This window comes from Heptranchias perlo, unplaced genomic scaffold, assembly GCF_035084215.1.
Source record: "Heptranchias perlo isolate sHepPer1 unplaced genomic scaffold, sHepPer1.hap1 HAP1_SCAFFOLD_60, whole genome shotgun sequence".
NCBI lineage: Eukaryota > Metazoa > Chordata > Chondrichthyes > Hexanchiformes > Hexanchidae > Heptranchias > Heptranchias perlo.
In genome coordinates this window covers 3024154-3045097 of record NW_027139623.1, presented here as the reverse complement: position 1 = coordinate 3045097, position 20944 = coordinate 3024154, and the positions used below count along the sequence as shown (strand labels likewise).

Sequence of the window (20944 nt, the reverse complement as noted above, 5' to 3'; positions counted from 1 at the left end):
AATACCGTACCCGCTGGGTAAACAGAAGAAACCAGGTCTCGTCACTCAGAGAAATGAGAAAGGGAGCGTTGCGAAGAAAGTCTGGGAGAGAGGTGAGTCTCCTGGGGCTGTGCCGACCAGCATTTTTGTTTCAGGTCGCTGTTCTTCCAACTGCTCGCTGGACATTGCACCGTCACACATTCCGATCAGTCGGCGGCTGCTGTGAACTGAGCTGCTGAGGAGACCGTTGGATGAAATCTTGCTCAGGGGCAATTTAATGATTGTGGAGCCTCAGAGGATGGAATGAGCGGCACATCGAAATCAAGATTCGCCTTTCTGTGGGTCATTCTGGTGAAAAATAGCTTTGGAGGTGCTGGGAATTGAACCCAGGACCTCATACATGCAAAGCACGCACTCTACCACTGAGCTACATCCCCAGATAGGAGCACATTCCAACGAAGAGCTGATCTCCTTCATTTTATGAGGTCACATAAGGTTTTTTGGGGGGATCAATTCATCTCCTTTTCTGCTCCAACCATAAAATTAAACATGAAGTTTGCGGACCTGATATAATTGTGGGTGAACGGACGAAACCAGGCCTCGGCACTCAGAGTAATGAGAAAGGGGGCGTTGAGAAGAAAGGCTGGGAGAGGGGGAGAGTCTCCTTTGGCTGTGCTGTAACCATCCTTCCGATTTCAGGGCACATTTATCGAACGCTCCCGTTATCAGTCACTTTGCTTACGGTTGGACGGGACTAGAAATCCTCAGGCACATTGTGGCAGAGGCCGGCAAGTATATTTCGAGTCCCTGAGCTTCAGAGGAGGGTAAGGTGAGACACAGACAGCATTGAGGATAATTTCACTATAGACGGATGCAGGATTTGCCCCAGGTGTGGTTTTGTGTTTAAAGATCACTTCACTGAAAACACCTTGACGGTCTGGGGCTACAGACGGACATGATGGTCTGGAAAAGACCAGTTGGTTCATCAATCCTGCCCCACATGCCTGGAGCATCGTGACTGGAAACTCCCTACCGACACCACCCGCCCCACCCACCGGAAACATGTAATCTCCTGCGAGCGGCGACAAACTAGAAACAAATCCAGCGTCAATAAGGAGGGGAAATTCTGGGAAATTCCTCCCCGACTTCTTCGGGCGATCGAATCGAGTTCAGTGGATCACACTGACCATGTGTAGGTTAACTGTAAAACCACTCACCTTCTCTATGATGCGATCTCTGCCCCAGTCAAGAACTGGTCCAGATCCATCCAGAAGGCAAAGAGAGAGTCAGCACCCACCACACCAGCCGGCAATGCATTCCAGAGACTCAGTACTCTCTGCGAAAAGATGAACCGCCTAACATCCAGACTATTCCCACCTCTGTGAACCTGTGGAATTCTCTATCAAAGAAGGCGGTGGAGGCCAAGTCACTGAATATATTGACGAAAGAGAGATTTCTCCACACAGAAGGCATCAAAGCGTATGGAGAGAGAGCGGGAATATGGTATTGAGATCGAGGATCAGCCATGATCATATATCGTGGCGGAGCAGGTTCGAAGGGCCGAATGTCCGACTCGTGATCCTATTTTCTCTGTTATTATCACTGGGCCCGCTCTCCAGCCCCGGGATGGGAGCCATTATCAAAGGCGCGTGCGTGCTTCCATTGAATTTTATCGTGTGCAGAGCGTTCGGTTTTCCTCGAGGTGAAGAAACCCTTTCCTGTCCTTGTGTGTGAAGGTGAGGTGAGGACAAGAGGGTCTTTTCAAAATTCGAAATATAAAGCGTTTGGAGAGGCTGGGGATTGAACCCGAGACCTCATACATGCAAAGCATGCGCTCTACCACTGAGCTACATCCCCTCAGGAAAAAACGCTTCAACTTTAGAATAAAAAAGTGGGCTTTCCGCTCTGTCTCTCCCGGACAATGCGATGCCCAGTCGTTCCACGTGCTCACCATGTTCAACCTCTGCTTCAGTTCACGGGGTTTCTGCTCCTCTTTACTTTGAACCTTCCAAAAAAAAAGTCAGCGGAATTTAAAAAAATACAATTGCCAATAGTCAGTGACGAGGCTGACATCCAACCTCTGAATCATAAAGTGAGATGGATGAATAACACAGTGTCAAACAAGAGCTGGGACTGCTCGCTCGACATTGCACCGTCACACATTCCGGTCAGTCGGCGGCTGCTGTGAGCTGAGCTGCTGAGGGGACCGTGAGATGAATTCCTGCGACGGGACAATTGTGGAGCCTCAGAAGTTGGAACTTGCTGTGCTCAGAAAGCGCGATTCGCCTTTCCGTGCGTAATTCTGATGAAAAAAGATTTTTTGGAGATGCGGGGGATTGAACCCAGGACCTACATACATGCGCTCTACCACTGAGCTACATCCCCATATGCAATAAATAGCTAACCAAGGAAAGAAGAACTGACCGTTCTCATTTTCTGAGCCCGTCCAAGGTGGATCTGCCACGTGATAGATTATTTGCAGTTTCAAAGATTGGGGCGGAGCACGGGACAGGCGTTTAGACGACACAGAGGTCAGAATAGGCTGGATGTTAGTCGGATCTTCATTTCCCAGAGAGTAGTGAGTCTCTGGAATGCATCAGCTCTTCTTTCCCTGGTTAGTCTGGTTTCTTGTGTGGGGTTGTAGCTCAGTGGTAGAGCGCATGCTTCGCATGTATGAGGTCCTGGGTTCAATCCCCAGCATCTCCAAAAATATTTTTCATCAGAATTACGCACGGAAAGGCGAATCGCGCTTTCGAAGCGCAGCGAGTTCCAACTTTTGAGGCTCCACAAGCATTAAATTATCCCGGAGCAGGACTTCATCTCACGGTACCCTCAGCAGCTCAGCTCATAGCAGCCGCCGACTGACTGGAATGTGTGACAGTTCAATGTCGAGCGAGCATTCCCAGCTCTTGTTTGACGCTGTGTCATTCATCCATCTCACTTTATGATTCAGAATTTGGATGTGAACCTCGTCACTGAGTAGTGGCAATTATATATATTTTTTATTTCCGCTGACATTGTTTTTGGAAAGTTCAAAGTAAAGAGGAGCAGAAACCCCGTGAACTGAAGCAGAGGTTGAACATTGTGAGCACGTGTGACGACTGGGCATCGCGTTGTCCGGGAGAGACAGAGCGGGAAGCCCACTTTTGTTATTCTAAATTTGAAGTAGTTGTGGGTAGGGGATGTAGCTCAGTGGAAGAGCGCATGCTTTGCATGTATGAGGTCCCGGGTTCAATCCCCGGCATCTCCAAACGCTTTATGTTTCGAATTTTGAAAAGACCCTCTTGTCCTCACCTCACCTTCACACACAAGGACAGGAAAGGGTTTCTTCACCTCGAGAAAAACCGAACGCTCTGCACACGATAAAATTCAATGGAAGCACGCACGCGCCTTTGAAATCCCGGGGCTGGAGAGCGAGCCCAGAAATAATAACAGAGAAAATAGGATCACGAGTCGGCCATTGGGCCCTTCGAGCCTGCTCCGCCATTATATATGATCATGGCTGATCCTCCATCTCAATACCACATTTCCGCTCTCTCCATAAGCTTTGTTGCCTTCTGTGTGTACAAATCTGTCTTTCTTAAATATATTCAGTGACTTGGCCTCCACAGTATCCTATGGTGGAGAATTCGACACGTTCACCACCCTCTGAGTGAAGAAATAGATTATTCCCAGTTTCACAGATCGGGGAGGAGCAGCGGACAGGCGTTCAGACTACACAGAGGTAGGAATATTCTGGATGTTCGGCGGTTCTTCTTTTCCCAGAGAGTACTGAGTCTCTGGAATGCAGTGCAGGCTGGTGTGGTGGGTGTTGACTCTCTCTTTGCCTTCTGGATGGATCTTGACCAGTTCTTGACTGAGGCAGAGATCGCATCATATCGAAGGTGAGTGGTTTTACAGTTAACCTACACATGGTCAGTGTGATCCACTGAACTCGATTCGATCGCCGGAGGGATTCGGGGAGGAATTTCCCAGAATTTCCCCTCCTTATTGGCGCTGGATTTGTTTCTGGTTTGTCGCCGCTCCCAGGAGATTACATGTTTCCGGTGGGAGGGGCGGGTGGTGTCGGTAGGGAGTGTCTGGTCACGATGCTCCACGCATGTGGGGCAGGATTGATGAACCAACTGGTCTTTTCCTGACCATCATGTCCGTCTGTAACCCCAGCTGGACAAGGTGTTTTCAGTGAAGTGATCTTTAAACACAAAACCACACCTGGGGCAAGTCCTGCATCCGTCTGTAGTGAAATTATACTCAATGCTGTCTGTGTCTCACCTTACCCTCCTCTGAAGCTCGGGGACTCGACGTATTCTTGCCGAACTCTGCTACAATGTGTCTGAGGATTTCTAGTCCCGTCCAACCGTAAGCAAAGTGACTGATAACGGGAGCGTTCGAAAAATGTGCCCTGAAATCGGAATGATGGTGACAGCACAGCCAAAGGAGTCTCTCCCCCTCTCCCAGCCTTTCTTCTCAACGCCCCCTTTCTCATTACTCTGAGTGCCGAGATCTGGTTTCTTCCGTTCACCCACAATTATATCAGGTCCGCAAACTTCATGTTTAATTGTCTGTTTGGAGCAGAAAAGGAGATGAATTGAAGCCCCAAAAAAACCTTTTGTGGTCTCATAAAATGAAGGAGATCAGCTCTTCGTTCGAATGTGCTCCTATCTGGGGATGTAGCTCAGTGGTAGAGCGCGTGCTTTGCATGTATGAGGTCCTGGGTTCAATCCCCAGCATCTCCAAAGCTATTTTCTCACCAGAATTACCCACAGAAAGGCGAATCTTGGTTTTGGTGTGCCGCGAATTCCAACATCTGAGGCTCCACAAGCATCAAATTGCCCCTGAGCAGGATTTCATCTCACGGTCTCCTCAGCAACTCAGCTCAAAACAGCCGCCGACTGATCGGAATGTGTGACGGTGCAATGTCCAGCGAGCAGTTCGAAGAACGGCGACCTGAAACAGAAATGCTGGTCGGCACAGCCCGAGGAGACTCTCCTCTCTCCCAAACTTTCTTCGCAACGCTCCCTTTCTCATTTCTCTGAGTGACGAGACCTGGTTTCTTCTGTTTACCCAGCGGGTACAGTGGTATAGTGGTTAGGTTACTGGACTAGCAATCGAGAGAGCTGAACTAATAATGTGGCGTCATGAATTCGAATCCCGCCACGGCAGCTGGGGAATTTAACATTAATTAATTAAATAAAATCTGGAATTAAAATACTCGTATCAGGTCCGCATACCTCAAAGCAGCTGAAAAGAGGAAATGCTTTTCAGCACATTAAATCCTCGGGTTTCCTGAGGAAAGCGAGGCACTCAGTCCTTTTACACTTGGTTGGAGGTCGTTATTATCTGGTGATGGAGCTCAGTGAATGACCGCATGCTTCGCGTGTGTGAGGTCTCAGGTTCTATGCCCAAACACTTTACCTTTTGAATTCTGGTCAGTCGGCGGCTGTTATGAGCTGAGCTGCTGAGGGGACCGTGAGATGAAGTCCTGCTTCGGGACAATTGAATGTTTGTCTCAGAAGTTGGAACTCGCTTCCCTCTGAAAGCACGATTCGTCTTTCTGTGGGACATTCTTGTAAAAATAAATGGTGGAGGTGTTAGATATTAAACCCAGAGATTTATACACGCAAAGCAGGCGCTATACCACTGAGCTACAACCCCAAATCCAATCGACCTATAGCCAAGGGTATAAGGACTGAGTCCTTACTGTCTTAACGCCACCCAATGATTTACTGGGCTTAAAATCATCTCCTCTTGTGCTCCAAGCGGACAACAGCCACGTCGTCCCATAGCGGACGGTTGGACGGGACTAGAAATTCTCAGGCACACTGTAGCAGAGGCCACGAGAATATTTCGAGCCCTTGAACTTCAGAGGAGAATAACGTGAGGAGCAGAGACATTGAGTCTCGTTTCACTAAAGACAGACACAGGACATGCCCCAGGTATGGGTTTATGCGAAGATCGTTTCCTTGAAAGCAACATGACGAGCTGGGGATGTAGACGAACATACGAAAATGATGCGCTGTAAAAGACCAGCTGGTCCATCAAACCTGCTCCTCACTCGGGATTGCTGGAGCATCATTACTGACACTTACTTTCCATTCCCCCGCCCGCAGCCATGGAATCTCCTGGGAGAGACAAAGATCCTGAGAAAAATCCAGGGCCTTTAAGGGATAGAGTACACTGGAAAATTCCTCCCTGACCCCCTCAAGTGGTCGAAACCAGTCCAGGAGATCACATGGAATGTACGTACGTTGAATGTAAATCCTCTTACCTTTTATATGTTGTGACCTCTGACCCAGCCAAAAACCGGTCCAGCTCCCTGGAGAAGGAAGACAGAGAGTCAGCACGCACCGCACCAGCCAGCAACGCATTACAGAGGCGCACGACTCACTGGGAAAAGATGAACCGCCTAAAATCCAGCCTATTCCTACCTCTGTGTACTCAAAACACTTGTCCCAGGTCCTCCCCAATCTGTCAAAGTGGAATAATCTCTCACTGGGCCCGCAATCCAGCCTTGGGTTCGGAACCATTGATACGGTGAGTGCGCTCTTCCATTGAATGCTATCCTGTGCCGAGCATTAGGTTTTTCTCGAGGTAACGAAAGTCTTGCCTGGCCTTGTGTTTAAAGGTGAGGTGAGCATCAGAGGATCTTTTCACAACTGTAGCCAAAATTCAAAACATAAACAGTGAGCAAGATAGTAGCAGACTTCAGTAGCACATAGGCAGACTGACAAAATGGGCAGACACATGGCAGTTGCAATTTAATGCGGAAAAGAGTGAATTCATGCACTTTTGGAGGAACCACGTGTAGAGGCAGTAGCATCTAAATGGTACTATTTTGAGGGGGTGGAAGAGCAGAGGGACCTGGGGGTGTATATTCACCAATCTTTGAAGGTGACAGTGCAAGTTGATAAATGGTACTATTTTCAGTGGATCCAAGAGCAGAGGGGCCTGGGTGTGCATATTTACAAATCGTTGAATGTGACAGGGCCAGTTGATTAGGCGGTTAAGAAAGTGAATGGGACACTTGGCTTTCTAAATAGCGGCATTGAATACAAACACAAGGAAGTCACGCTGAACTGGTTAGGCCTCAGCTTGAGTGTTGTGTACAATTCTGGACAGTACACTTTATGAAAGATGTCAAGGCCTTGGAAAAGGTACAGAGGAGCTTGATCAGGATGATGCCAGGGAAGAGTGACTTCAGTTACGTGGAGTGGTTGGAGAATCTGGGTTTGTTCTCCTTAGAGCAGAGAAGCTTAAGGGGAGACCTAATAGATGTATTCAAAATAATGAGGGGTTTGGGCAGCCAAATAGGGAGAAACTGTTTTCACCGGCAAGTGGGTCAGTAACCAAAGGTCAGAGATTTAAAATAATTGTCAAAAGAACTGGAGGGGAAATGAGGAGAAATGTTTTCCCATCCTCGCTGGTAAAAACAAGCTGCTGGAACTTTTCACTCTCTCTCCTTTCCCTCTCTCTCTTTCCCATGGTTCAAACAAACTGATGCTGCAGCATCTGAAGTTTACGACAGTTTCCCACAGAATTTCAATTCCTAGCTCGGCAACTGTCTTAACTTTAACCTCGCCGCTTACCTCAACGCAAGTACATCGTCTCAGTTAGACTTCTAAACAATCTGAAGCAATAATAAAACCTTTCGAACTTGCTCAATCTTCTCAGAATGCAGTCTTGAACAGTCAAGTCTAACAGCTCTGTGTTCAATTCTGTGTTGAACCAAACTCTGCTCCTTTAGCAAGTGAAAGATCCATATTTAAAAGTCCAAAGTCCTTCACGAGGTAACCATATATTTAATCAAGTGTTTAATATGAGCCTGAGCTCCTATCAGGCTTCCATGTGGGGGAACACCTGGGCAACAGTGACGACACTATTATAAGTTTTCAATTGGCTGTTAGAAGCAAAGTCACTGAAAATTTACAACTCATAGATATAACTACCTGCATTTAAACAGCGCATTTAACCCCCCATAGATAAATAGACCAATCCTATTTACTGAGGTATAATCAGACAAATATGGAACTCCAGCTGAAGAAGGAGATATTAGGCGCCATGAGAAAATCATAACACAAGAGATGGCTTTCATGGAAGGTCTGAAAGAAGGAAAGGACTTGCCTTTTTCAGCGCCTTTCAAGACCACAGGACGTCCTAAAATGCTTTACAGTCAATGAAGTGCATTTTGAAGTGTCGTCACTGTGTAATGTGGGGAACGGGCCAGCAAATTTGCACACAGCAAGCTCATACAAACTGCAATGAGATAAATGACCAGAAAATCGGTTTCAGTTATATTAGTTGAGGGATAAATATTGCCCAGGTCAATGGGGAGAACTCCTGTGTTTATTCTTGAATATTGCCGTGTGATCTTTTATATCTACCTGAGAGGGCAGATAGGCCGTTTCACGTGTCTTACGTAAGTCGATATCTCCGACAGTGCAGTGCTGCCTCAGTACTGCACTGTAGTGTCAGCTTGGACTATGTGTTCAAGTCTCTGGAGTGGGACTAAAACTCACAACTTTCGAACGCAGAAGTGAGACCGCTACCACTGAGCCACGCCTGATACCTGAAAGGGGTAGAGGGAGATGGAGGGGCAGAGGGAGGGCATTCTGGAGCGTGGATATGGATGAAGGCACGGCTCTCAAAAGTAGGGCAAATGGACTGTGGATGCACAAGCGCTAGAGGTGGGGGAATGGAATATTTGGCAGGGGCTGCAGGGCTGGAGGAGTTTACAGAGATAGGGAGGGGTGAGGCCCTAGTGGATTTAAGTGTAAGGAACAATAAAAATAAACTACAGGCTTTGGAGACTGGAAACCAATGCAGTTCAGTGAAGTTTGGATGATTTGTGAGGGACTCACCAATCAAAAAGAGAGAGGTGGAGATTGAATCAGTGGCAAGGATGTGGAGATTGGGAGGGGGTCAAAGATCTTGACTTCACAATTTTTAACTGGAGTAAATTATGGCTCCTCTAAAACAGAATGTTGCTATGACAACTCAAAGACACTGGAAGGGTCAAGAGAGGCGGTGGTTTTGTCAGCGTAAATCTGAAAGCTGGTCCATGTCTGCGGACAATGTCACCAAAGGGTATCATGTGGATGAGGAAGAGGAGGCAGCCAAGGATTGAATCTTTAGATACATCAGAGATAACGGCGATAGGGTGGGAAGAGAAGCTTCTCCTGGCTACGATCAGATAGGTGAGTGGAACCAAGCGAGGGATGTCCCAACAAAAGAGGCCAATGAACGATGAATGAGGAAGTCACGGGTGGGTTTCCTGTCGGTGAGGAGGAGAGGGCGGAGATGGGGAGGGGTGGGCCATGGAGGGATTTAACCCCCATGCTGAAAATGCTAAAAGTTCGACGATCGGGAAGTGGGAGTCAGTGACGGTCCGTGGGGCCAAGCATGACCTGGTGATGGTTGGAAGGAGGAGGCTGAATGACCGGACAGGCGTGCATTGGAGGAATGGAGTTTGGAGGGTCAGAGGCATTAATGAAGGTTTTAATGGCAATATGCTGGGGAAGGAATGGAGGCGGGTGAGGGAAGCACGGGGCCTTTGTGAAGGAGGTCAAATCGGGTCATGAGCTCAGCTCGGGGTTGCACGGGAGCAATTTTACTGCAGCCTTCAACCAATGTAAAATAAACGGGGAAATATCTGCAATAAAATAACGGAGAGAGGAATGGCAATGAAACTCGTTTAGTGACCCCTGATATCACGCACAGGCCTAAGCATGACCATCAACTGTCCCCGTGTCAGAGACTCAAAATACATATTTTAACTGGGAAACTGCAGGGACAGAGTGAAACGGGTCTGCTTTTGTCACTGGATTCAGTGTCGACGCGGTGAAATCTGTAAATGTATAAATGAATCGGCAGGAGTGAGCATGGTCAATACAATTATATCAAAACTGTAAATGAAGCCGCTGATTGTTGTTGGACCAGTCCTTTCTGAGCACAGCTTTTAACTTTATTCCTGAGAGAAGTCTCATTAAGACAAGGTTCTGAACTTTGAGATGTTTTTGATATATCCACGTCATTATTTACATTGGAGACAAAGCTGCTGATGTAATGTGTTTGTTCAGGTGACTGTAACTAATAGCAATGATCAGGGGTATAACCGTCTCAGTGGAGATTAATCCCCTGTATAAATTAAGCTCGTTGCAATGTATCGGCTCAGAGTGCTTTCTGGAGCTCCGGTTTACAGATCAGCAGAAGTCACTGCTTCTCACAGAAATGGGATATTCAGTACTGTTTCAGATCGAACGCATTTACTATCCTGTTCTTGCAGCCATTGGAGTTCCAGGTAAGCCGTTATCTCATCTGTGAATATTGCAAATCGGTGCTATCTGTGCTGCTGTACTTGGCTAATTATTTTTTCTCCCACCATGTTTTGCGCAGTCACCTCTTATATCAGTTGAATGATTGAATGTTTAAAGTCTCTGCTCTTTCAGTCTTGTAGGAGCTGCATTATATCTGTAATGAACATTGTATATCCAACCCTGGCACTGTTACTGGATTGTTCTCTGTACTGAATATAATGTTGAATAATGGTATGTACTTAAATTCAAAACGTTCGGTCTTGAAGGAGCTGCATTATATCTATTATGATCATTACATCTCCAACCCTGGCATTGTTACTGGATTATTCTGTGCACTGAATTTATCGTGGAATAATGGTCTATCATTCCAAATGGTCGGTCCTGTAGCAATTGCATTTTTTCTGTAGTGAACGTTGTTTATCCAACCCTGGCTTTGTTACTGGATTATTCTCTGTATTGAATGTATTGGAATCAGTTGTCTGGGCTAAGAGCTGGTATCAGACCATCAGGATTGGTTAACATTTTCATGTTGTTGAAATAACCTGTCCTGGAAAATTTTTCTTTTAATGTGTTTTCAGTGATTGATAATGAGACAGCTCACGGTCTCAGTGTTAAAAGGAGGCAGCGCAATGCCCGCCCTCTTCAATCACATGGTTTAGTTTAAGTGGCATTTCATTGTATTTATTGGTTATCACTGTTATGAGATATTTCATTATGTGTGTATCTGACGCAGCTCCAGAAGTCTGGTTACTGAACAGAATTTGCTGCTGATTCTTTCATATCTCCTTCTCTGCTTGACTGTGGACGAATTCACTGTAAAATGCAATGTTTTGTATTTATGTTGTATCAGTTTGCACTTTTTCTGTTGGAATCATGAGCCCTTCTATTTATCTGTAGATTTTTAGCAGCAGCGGTGATGTTGGCGTTTTGTTAATTGAACAATGCCGCCATCTAACGCTGTACTTTGTAATTACAGGAGAAGGAATTTCAATTATTGTGAGGTGTGTCTGGAAGAGGCATTTGATTCTGTTTATTCCATGAATTGTAGATGAAGTGAACAGTGTAGGTGAACAGCTGGAGACTTGGAAGATCTGCAGAAACATTAAACTGTTCACAGAGGCTCCACTATTCAACAAACTGACACTAAGAATAGGATGTTTGCAACACGGGGCTGGTGAAGAGAAAACAGGCGCAGGATGTTAGGATTTACTCGGATGTGAAAAGGGGCATTGAAAAAGAGTGTAGAGAGAGTGCGGAGAGATAGAGAGGAGCGATAGAGAACGCAACTGAGAAGAAAAACGCGAGAGAGGAGCAGAAGGAACGAGAGAAAGAGAAAGACAGAGAGAGAGAGAGAGAATGGGGGAGAGAGAGATAGAGAGACACATAAGCAGAATGAGAGAGAAGGAGAGCGAGATGGAGGGAGAAAGCGGGATCAATTGCTGAAACTTGGAATACAATTATGAAGAGGAAATGTGACTTGAAGGCGTTATTAGGATGTTGTCAGATTGTGAGAGTTTTATTGTACTCTCTCCGGGTGTGTTTATCACTATCAGATCATCAGTCTGTTTATGTAAATGTTCCTTTTACTTGTTTACCGGCTGAATACATAAACATAATTGAGATGTATTTAAAGAAAAAGGATCGCATTGGATTGTTAGGATGTTGTATTCTAGAAGCTATGTGTCAGCTTAATTCAATAAAGAACGAGGCTAATTTAATGAATGCATTTTAATTACAGGGCTCGACAGGGTAGATGCAAGGAGGATGTTTCCCCTGGTTGGGGAGTCTAGAGGCAGGATCACAGTCTCAGAATAAGGGGTAGGTCATTTAAAATCAAGATGAGGAGAAGTTTCTTCAATCAAAGAGTGGTGAATCTTTGGAATTCTCTACCCCAGAGGGCTGTGGAGGTTCAGTCATTGAGTACATTCAAAGCAGAGATCGATTGATTTCTGGATATTAAAGGCATCACGGGATATGGGGATGATGCAGGAAAAAGGCATTGGGATGCAGATGGACGGGAAAGTGAGCGAGGGTCGTTACGGTCGAGGGACTGTAACTAACAAGCTGCTCCCTGACACCAATAACCACAGAAATTACGGGTTGAATTCATTAATTGTGTTGTGTTTCTGGGACCAATAGATTAGATTCCTTTCAATACTGTGCTGCAGTCTCTCCCTGTGAATCCGAGCCTCTCCTCCCACTGCATTGAATCCTCCGTCTCCTCATCCGTTGCTTCTGTTTATACACTTTCCAAAACCATCTGCTCCTGGCTCCACTCCAGCTCCTGCATGTCTTTTTCCTTGTCTCACTCCCAATCTCACTCACTCGCTCGACCTCCAGCTGCCTCTTCCAATCCGATCCGAAGCCTCAAACACACCACCGCGGATCTCCATCTTTCCGGTTTTGGGCCGGCCCCAGTCGGCTCTCTTAACCCAGAGCAACAAACCAGCAGCACCTCCCGCTGTCCCCCACCCCCCAGCCCGCTCACGTTCCCGTCCACCTTGAGCCCAAAATCCACATTTAACCAGTTGGATTCCCGGTCCGTAAAACCCCTTCTCCCTTCCCTACTGGCACTGCCCCCTCTCTCGGGCCTTTCAGTGAATCCGGTGCTCAATTTATTCACTTTCTGTGTCAATTTGCCAAGTCATTCTTGATAATTGTCTTTAAATACATTTTTCTGCACGAAAGCGCGGCCCAGGTCAGTGAATCAGATTCCAGCGTTTGATGCAGCGACAAAGCTGGAAATGTCCCCCAGATCCTGTCAAAAAGCTGCTTTGTCTCCAGGTCTGATCAGTAATTTATCTGCTTCCTTTCCCTTTCTTACAGTTAACTTGGTGGCGATTGTGATCCTGACCCGAGGAAAGTGCGGTCTCTCCAAATGTATCACTCGCTACCTGGTGGGAATGGCGGCGGCCGATCTCCTGGTCGTTATCACTGATGTCATAATGTGGCGCATTGTTGAGATTTATTTCCCAGTTTCATTTTTGACCATTACCCCCGTGTGCCGTCTCATTGTCACCATGATTTTTGCAGTCACAGCGGCCTCTGTCTGGTTCACAGTGGTTTTCACCTTTGATCGATTTGTGGCCATTTGTTGTCAGAAGCTGAAAACAAAACAATGCACCGAGAAAACGGCGGCTGTTGTTATCGGGGTGGTGAGTGCGCTGAGCTGTTTGCTAAACATTCCCTGGTACTCTGTAATTGACCCGGAATATATAATGGACAATGTACCCCGGGGTTGTGTCTGGAAACAGAGCCTTTTCACTTCACCCGCATGGGCAGCGTTTGACTTGTTTTATTTTGTGTTAATGCCTTGTCTCCCATGCATTCTGATTTTGCTGTTCAATGTTCTCACCGCCAGGCACATTTTAACGGCCAGTAGAGTCCGCAGGGGGCTCCGGGGCCGCAGCAATGGAGAGAATCACAAGGATCCAGAGATGGAGAACCGAAGGAAATCCATCATTTTACTCTTCAGTATATCAGGCAGTTTTATATTGTTATGGAGCACAGTCGTTTTTTATGTTATCTCTCTGCATACAGCAAACGCCCAGTACTATGCGGTCAGTGACATTGAGTCAGCCGCATTCATGCTTCAACTTCTCAGTTCCTGCACCAACACGTGTATTTATGCTGTGACCCAGACTAAATTCAGAGAGGAGCTGAAGAACGGGGTGAAATACGCACTGAATCTAATTGTTACATTCGTTAAATCATAGAAACGTCTGAGAATTTTCATCGAAAATCAAATAAAAAGTCAATTAGAGTAGATTTTCACGTTTGGCGGTGGGGTAAGACTGGCGGTAGCGGATCGGGCGTCCGTTGTTCACCGCACCTGATTTTTCTATCCATTGAGATCAATGTGTTCGCTAACTTAACTGATATCAATCCAATACGTTAAAAACATTTGGAAATACCAGACAGGAATTATATTTTATACGACAAATGCGGTGTTTGTGAAATGATACAAGTTGATTTGAACGTGAAAAAGGTTTTCTGTTACTAATCTGGAAATACATGATTTCAATATTAAATGTTGCAGCCTGAAACGTGTAAAATCAAACATGCTCCCTTTCGGTTGATGATTATTTCCCATCACACACACTGCCCGGTGGGATGGATTGAGGGTGAGCTGTCAGGGTCAGACAGCGTCCTGTTCATTGGGACATTTGTTTTGACCAGAACAGAATAATAATGGACCAACACCCGGACCTTACTAACTGGGAAAATATTAATGTAATTTCAAACTCCAGTGGGGAGTTCCGAAGATCGTTTCCTCTCTGAGCTGCTGGGCAGCAATGTTTACTCACTGCAGGGAGTTTAATGGGACATGAGTCTGGGCCTGGTTACACAGATCTATAAGGAAACCTCATGATACATTTCTGAGAAGATCAGGAGGCGGGAGATTTCTCACGGCCTCAGCAGGCCAAGGGAAAGCTCTAATGCTCCTCCTCGCCACACAAAATATGAGTTACAAATAAACTTCTCAGTGTTCTGGATCACTCAATGCCCATCGAAAGGGCGGCTCCTCCTCCCATTTGTAACTAACATTATGTGGTGTCCCGTGTTCGTCACAATACTCTGATTTACATATTACACGTGGTCTGACCCGGAAACAGGTGGGTGTTGCTCCGGCCGCTCTTCTCAGGACCCGACCCACGGTGGTGGAGGCAGGAACTCCAACGTTAAAGGGGCGGTAAGTGACCTGACACCATTTACTAGCCTCTACCACCCCATTTCCGCCAGGCGGGGATACTTAAAATCGGCCACACCTTTCCTGACCTACGCCCGAGTATTAATCTTCGAAGCCCACAAGCTGGTCCATTGTCTAAAACTACGCCGGTTCACAACACGTGAAGGGAAAATTTCACCATCGCTGGGGGCTGAGCTGAAAGAGCGGAGCACCCGCCCCTTATAGAACAGGCCCGATTTTACTTTCTCCGTCAGTTTACCGCCCAAGCAGTGAAGGTGAAATTACCCCCTACGTCTCTGATCCCAAAGTTCGACAGGTGTGTGAAGCACATCACACATTGTTTGCTAAATACTGTCATGAATGTGAGCGTATCGATCCATGTATTCAGGTAAAAGGTGATAACCCCCCGCCCCTCCATAGAGACAGGATCCCTATACCGTGGAGTCGAAGTGGGGGTTCACCCCCAACAGCTCGGTAACACAGGATGCAGTGCACTGCGGGCAGTTCCCTGGGATGCACCTCCAGATAGATATGAACTGCTGCTGGAAGGCCATCAACTCGGTGAAGGAGGCCCGATGGTCTTCCTAAAACCAGCTGGTCTTCCAGGTGAAGGAGCTGTTCACGATCCAAGGTCCAGGAGTCCGTGCTGTGGGAAGCACTGAAGTTTAAACTAACTTGGCAGTGGGATGGGATACAGAGTGGAGCTACAATAGGGGGTGATGTGCAGCCAAATATATAGAAAAAAACAAGTCAGCTTGGAAGACAGGGCAAATATGTGAGGGCAGGGCTGGATGGCATCTATTTTAATGCAAGGAGTCTTGCGAATAAGGTGGATGAACTGAAGGTGTTGATAAACATATGGGAGTATGATATTGTTGCTGTCACAGAGACATGGTTGAGGGAGGGGCAAGACTGGCAGCTCAATATTCCGGGGTACAGAATCTTCAGGCGAGACAGAGGGGGAGGTATAAGAGGAGGGGGGGTCGCAATATTAATTAAAGAATCAATTACTGCCATAAGGAGGGATGATATATTAGCAGGTTCCTCTAATGAGGCCATATGGGTGGAGCTTAAAAACAAAAAGGGGGCAAGCACTTTGATGGGAGTGTACTATAGGCCCCCAAACAGTCAGGGGGAGATAGAGGAACAAATATGCAGGCAAATCTCAGAAAATTGTGCAAATAATAGGGTAATAATAGTGGGGGATTTCAACTTCCCCAATATTAACTGGGATACTCAGAGTGTAAAAGGCTTAGAGGGTACAAAATTCTTAACGTGCATCCAGGAGAGCTTTTTGAGCCAGCATGTAGAAAGTCCTACAAGAGAGGGGGCGGTACTGGACCTAATTCTAGGGAATGTGGCCGGCCAAGTGGAAGAAGTGCTAGTCGGTGAGCACTTTGGTGACAGTGACCATAATTTGGTGAGATTTAAGGTGGTCATGGAAAAGGACAGGGAGGGGCCGGAAATAAAGGTTCTAAATTGGGGGAAGGCCGATTTTAATAAGATAAGGCAGGATCTGGCCAAAATGGACTGGGATCAGCTGCTTGTAGGAAAATCCGCATCGGAGCAATGGGAGTCTTTCAGAAGGGAGATTGAGTCCATACAATGGCAACATGTTCCTGTAAAGGTCAAGGGTGGTTCCAAGAACTCCAGGGAACCTTGGATGTCAGGGGATATACGAGAATGGATTAGGAAAAAAAAGGAGGGCTTTTGGCAGATACAAAAGGCTAAAGACGGAGGAAGCCCTAGAGGAGTACAACAAGTGCAGGGGGATACTTAAAAAAGAAATTAGGAGATCAAGGAGGGGCCATGAAATAACACTGGCGAGCAAAATAAAGGAAAATCCTAAGATGTTTTATAAGTATATTAAGGGTAAGAGGATGACTAGGGAAAAAATAGGGCCCATTAGGGACAAAAATGGCAATCTGTGTGTGGAGCCGGCAGATGTAGGAGGGGTTCTAAATGATTTTTTTGCATCTGTTTTCACTATGGAGAAGGACGATGTAGACATAGAAATACGGCAGGGGGACTGTGATATACTCGAACATATTAACATCGAGCGGGAGGAGGTATTGGCGGTTTTAGCAGGCCTAAAAATGGATAAATCCCCAGGCCCGGACGAAATGTATCCCAGGCTACTGTGTGAGGCAAAGGAGGAGATTGCGGGGGCTCTGACACATATATTCAGAACCTCTCTGGCCACAGGGGATGTGCCAGAGGACTGGAGAACCGCTAATGCAATACCATTATTCAAGAAGGGGAGTAGGGAAAAACCGGGGAACTACAGGCCAGTGAGCCTAACATCAGTGGTAGGAAAATTATTGGAAAAAATTCTGAAGGACAAAATTAGTCTCCACTTGGAGAAGCAAGGATTAATCAGGGATAGTCAACATGGCTTTGTCAAGGGAAGATCATGTCTGACTAATTTGATTTAATTTTTTGAGGGGGTGACTAGGCGTGTGGATGAGGGTAACGCAGTGGATGTGGTATACATGGATTTCAGTAAGGCCTTCGATAAAGTCCCGCACAGGAGACTGGTCAAGAAGGTACGAGCCCATGGAATCCAGGGTGCCTTGGCACTTTGGATACAAAACTGGCTTAGTGGCAGAAGGCAGAGGGTGAGGGTCGAAGGTTGTTTTTGTGACTGGAAGCCTGTGGCCAGTGGGGTACCACAGGGATCGGTGCTGGGTCCCTTGCTGTTTGTGGTCTACATTAATGACTTGGATATGAATGTAAAAGGTATGATCAGTAAGTTCACTGATGATACAAAAATTGGTAGGGTGGTAAATAGCGAGGAGGATAGCCTCAGTCTGCAGGACGATATAGATGGGTTGGTCAGATGGGCGGAACAGTGGCAAATGGAATTTAACCCGGAAAAGTGCGAGGTGATGCACTTTGGAGGGACTAACAAGGCAAGGGAATACACAATGAATGGGAGGACCCTAGGCAAGACAGAGGGTCAGAGGGATCTTGGTGTGCAAGTTCACAGATCCCTGAAGGCGGCGGAACAGGTAGATAAGGTGGTAAAGAAGGCATATGGGATACTTGCCTTTATTAGCCGAGGCATAGAATATAAGAGCAAGGAGGTTATGATGGAGCTGTATAAAACACTGGTTAGGCCACAGCTGGAGTACTGTGTGCAGTTCTGGTCGCCACACTACAGGAAGGATGTGATCGCTTTGGAGAGGGTGCAGAGGAGATTCACCAGGATGTTACCAGGGCTGGAGCGCTTCAGCTATGAAGAGAGACTGGGAAGATTGGGTTTATTTTCCTTGGAGCAGAGGAGGCTGAGGAGGGACATGATTGAGGTGTACAAAATTATGAGGGGCACAGATAGGATGGATACTAAGGAGCTTTTTCCCTTCGTTGAGGGTTCTATAACAAGGGGACATAGATTCAAGGTAAAAGGCGGGAGGTTTAGAGGGGATTTGAGAAAGAACTTTTTCACCCGGAGGGTGGTTGGAGTCTGGAACTCACTGCCTGAAAGGGTTGTGGAGGCAGGAACCCTCACAACATTCAAGAAGCATTTGGATGAGCACTTGAAATGCCACAGCATACAAGGCTACGGACCAAATGCTGGAATATGGGATTAGAGTAGACAGGGCTGATGGCCGGCGCGGACACGATGGGCCGAAGGGCCTCTATCCGTGCTGTATAACTCTATGACTCTAAGATGCGGCCTGACCAAAGGCTCTATGGGGAAAGACGACATTGTAAGGCTATTTTACCTTGTATTGTTCAGCATGTATTTGAAAATATGTTCTATATTTTCAATTGTAATAACGGAATCGTAGCGTGTATGATATCTATTCTATTGTTTTGAATTGCAATTGTGGTATTTGCATTGAACTGTGTGTATCCATAAATTTTATGAAATAAAGTGTATCTTGAAATATTTTTTAAAAGTTCCAGTCTCACAGTGTGTGCTGTGTTGGACAGTGAACAGTGGAAACACAGCCGGACAGTAAAGATGTGGGGAGTTATAAAAAGAACATCTATTGCAGGCACCAGGTGAGAAATAGGATTAATTTCTTAATGATGAGAAACTAGGGGCTGTGGAGGAGCAAAAGGATTTGGGTGTCCAGGTGCACCAATCAAGAAAAGCTACTGCACATGTCCAAAATTTAAAGGTCCCAATTTCTAGTCTGTCATATCCCAAGGTGCTGCTGTCAGGTATTTCGCCAACTCTCTGGAATTTGCTGATATAATCAGGCCCCACTGCCTCCTTCGCTGGTCCATTCCATCCATCCAGCGCCCTCTGCATTAAAAAGTTACATTCAATCATTCTGCTCATCCTCTGCCCCAGGGAGAGAAGACGAAGAGTGGCGGGAGGACCCAGACCATCAGCCTTATATGAGTTTGGACGTTTCTGTTTTTAATTCAGGTTATTTTATTTGCAATTATTTCCCTTTTTTGTACCTTTATATTTTAATTTCATTATTGCAGATTTTGCATTTTTGAACAAATTCTCCAAACCCTTTGCGCAGTGAGTGCTGACTCCGGGCCCTTTGATTGACAGCTCTCACCACCTCCACCCCCATCCCCCACTACCCCGGGCTGACTCCTCCCATCACGTTACACGCATCACGCAGCAGCGTCACTCACCTTACCGCGCTGACGTCCTTGCGCCGCGTTGCCTTAGCAACAGGCCCGCGCCCGGAGGATGATGATTGCGGCCCAAGGCCGGTGGGCGGACGGGCGCTGCTGTGGGCGGGGGAGGGACCGACAGAGGGAGGGCCCGCACCGGGGAGTGGCCTGAGAGGGGTGGCGGGCGGAGTTACTCGGGGCCTCCTGTGGGCCCCGTGAATCTGAACTCTGTCAGCGCCCGGTGTGGAGCTGGGCTCGGGGGGGAGTCACTCTCCCGCCTCTCGGTCAAACGGGCCGTGGGTCGGAGCCCGAAAGTGAGCGAGAATCAAACAGCACAGGGAGAGGCCGCTCGGCCCATCGCGCCTGTGCCGGCTCTGTGAAAGAGCGATCCCATTAGTCCCACTCCCCCTGCTCTTTCACCACAGTCCCGCAAATTTCCCCCCTTCAAGGATTGAGCCGATTCCCTTTTGAAAGTTATTATTGAATCTGCTCCCACCGCCCTTTCAGGCAGTGAATTCCAGATCAGAACAACTCGCTGCCTAAAAACATTCTCCTCATCTCCCTCTGGCTCTTTTCCCAATTCCCTTCAATCTGTGTCCTCTGGTTACCGACCCTCCCGCCTGTGGCAACAGTTTCTCCCCATCGACTCCATCAAAACCCCTCCTCATTTTCAACCCCTCCATTAAATCTCCCCTGAACCGTCTCTGCTCGAAGGAGAACAATCCCAGCTTCTCCAGTCTCTCCCGGGAACTGAAGTCCCTCATCCCCGGTACCATTCTGGTAAATCTCCCCTGAACCTTCTCTGCTCCAAAGAGAGTAATCCCAGCTTCTCTATTCTCTCCTCATAATTATTATTATTTATTAAGTGGGTTGTGCTGGGTATCTGGAAGCTGTAATTCGGTGAGTAGAAAGCAGTGGGAGGATAAGTCTGCAGATTGATTTTGGGAGATGGTGAAGACGGTGATCGTGGATTCAGACAAGGGAGGGAGGTGGTCTTTGAGACCGTCCGTGCTCTGTTGTAAGATCTCACTGTGTGTGTCTTGTTCCAGCCGTTCCCATTTGTACCTGTGACCTGACTGGCGGAGTCTGCGAACTCGACTGCTGCTGTGACCCTGACTGTTCCTCCGTGGACATCAATGTCTTCCCCATCTGTCTGCCGGGCAGTGAACCGTAAGTTTCTGTTCGTGTGTTACTGCATTGGCTCCCGGTCCGGCAAAGCCTCGATTTTAAGACACTCGTTCTCGTTTTCAAATCCCTCCATGGTCCTCGCCCGCTCCCTATCTCTGTAACCTCCTCCAACCGATTTAATCTCCATCGACAACCCCATGTCACTCCAACCTATCATGGATTCTACCCAACCCATTTATCTTCGCTC

General features: G+C 47.0%; 5 non-coding genes across 5 annotated transcripts; 3 read left to right on the top strand and 2 right to left on the bottom strand.

Annotated features, from left to right (window-relative positions):
* Positions 1-344: 344 nt before the first annotated feature.
* Positions 345-416, bottom strand: trnaa-ugc (transfer RNA alanine (anticodon UGC)). The gene has a single exon. It is a non-coding gene; the product is annotated as a tRNA-Ala (tRNA).
* A 1348-nt stretch (positions 417-1764) lies between these two features.
* trnaa-ugc (transfer RNA alanine (anticodon UGC)) lies at positions 1765-1836 on the bottom strand. Its single transcript has one exon. It is a non-coding gene; the product is annotated as a tRNA-Ala (tRNA).
* A 777-nt stretch (positions 1837-2613) lies between these two features.
* Positions 2614-2685, top strand: trnaa-cgc (transfer RNA alanine (anticodon CGC)). The gene has a single exon. It is a non-coding gene; the product is annotated as a tRNA-Ala (tRNA).
* Positions 2686-3157: 472 nt separating this feature from the next.
* trnaa-ugc (transfer RNA alanine (anticodon UGC)) lies at positions 3158-3229 on the top strand. Its single transcript has one exon. It is a non-coding gene; the product is annotated as a tRNA-Ala (tRNA).
* Positions 3230-4643: 1414 nt separating this feature from the next.
* Positions 4644-4715, top strand: trnaa-ugc (transfer RNA alanine (anticodon UGC)). Its single transcript has one exon. It is a non-coding gene; the product is annotated as a tRNA-Ala (tRNA).
* The last annotated feature ends 16229 nt before the right edge of the window (positions 4716-20944 follow it).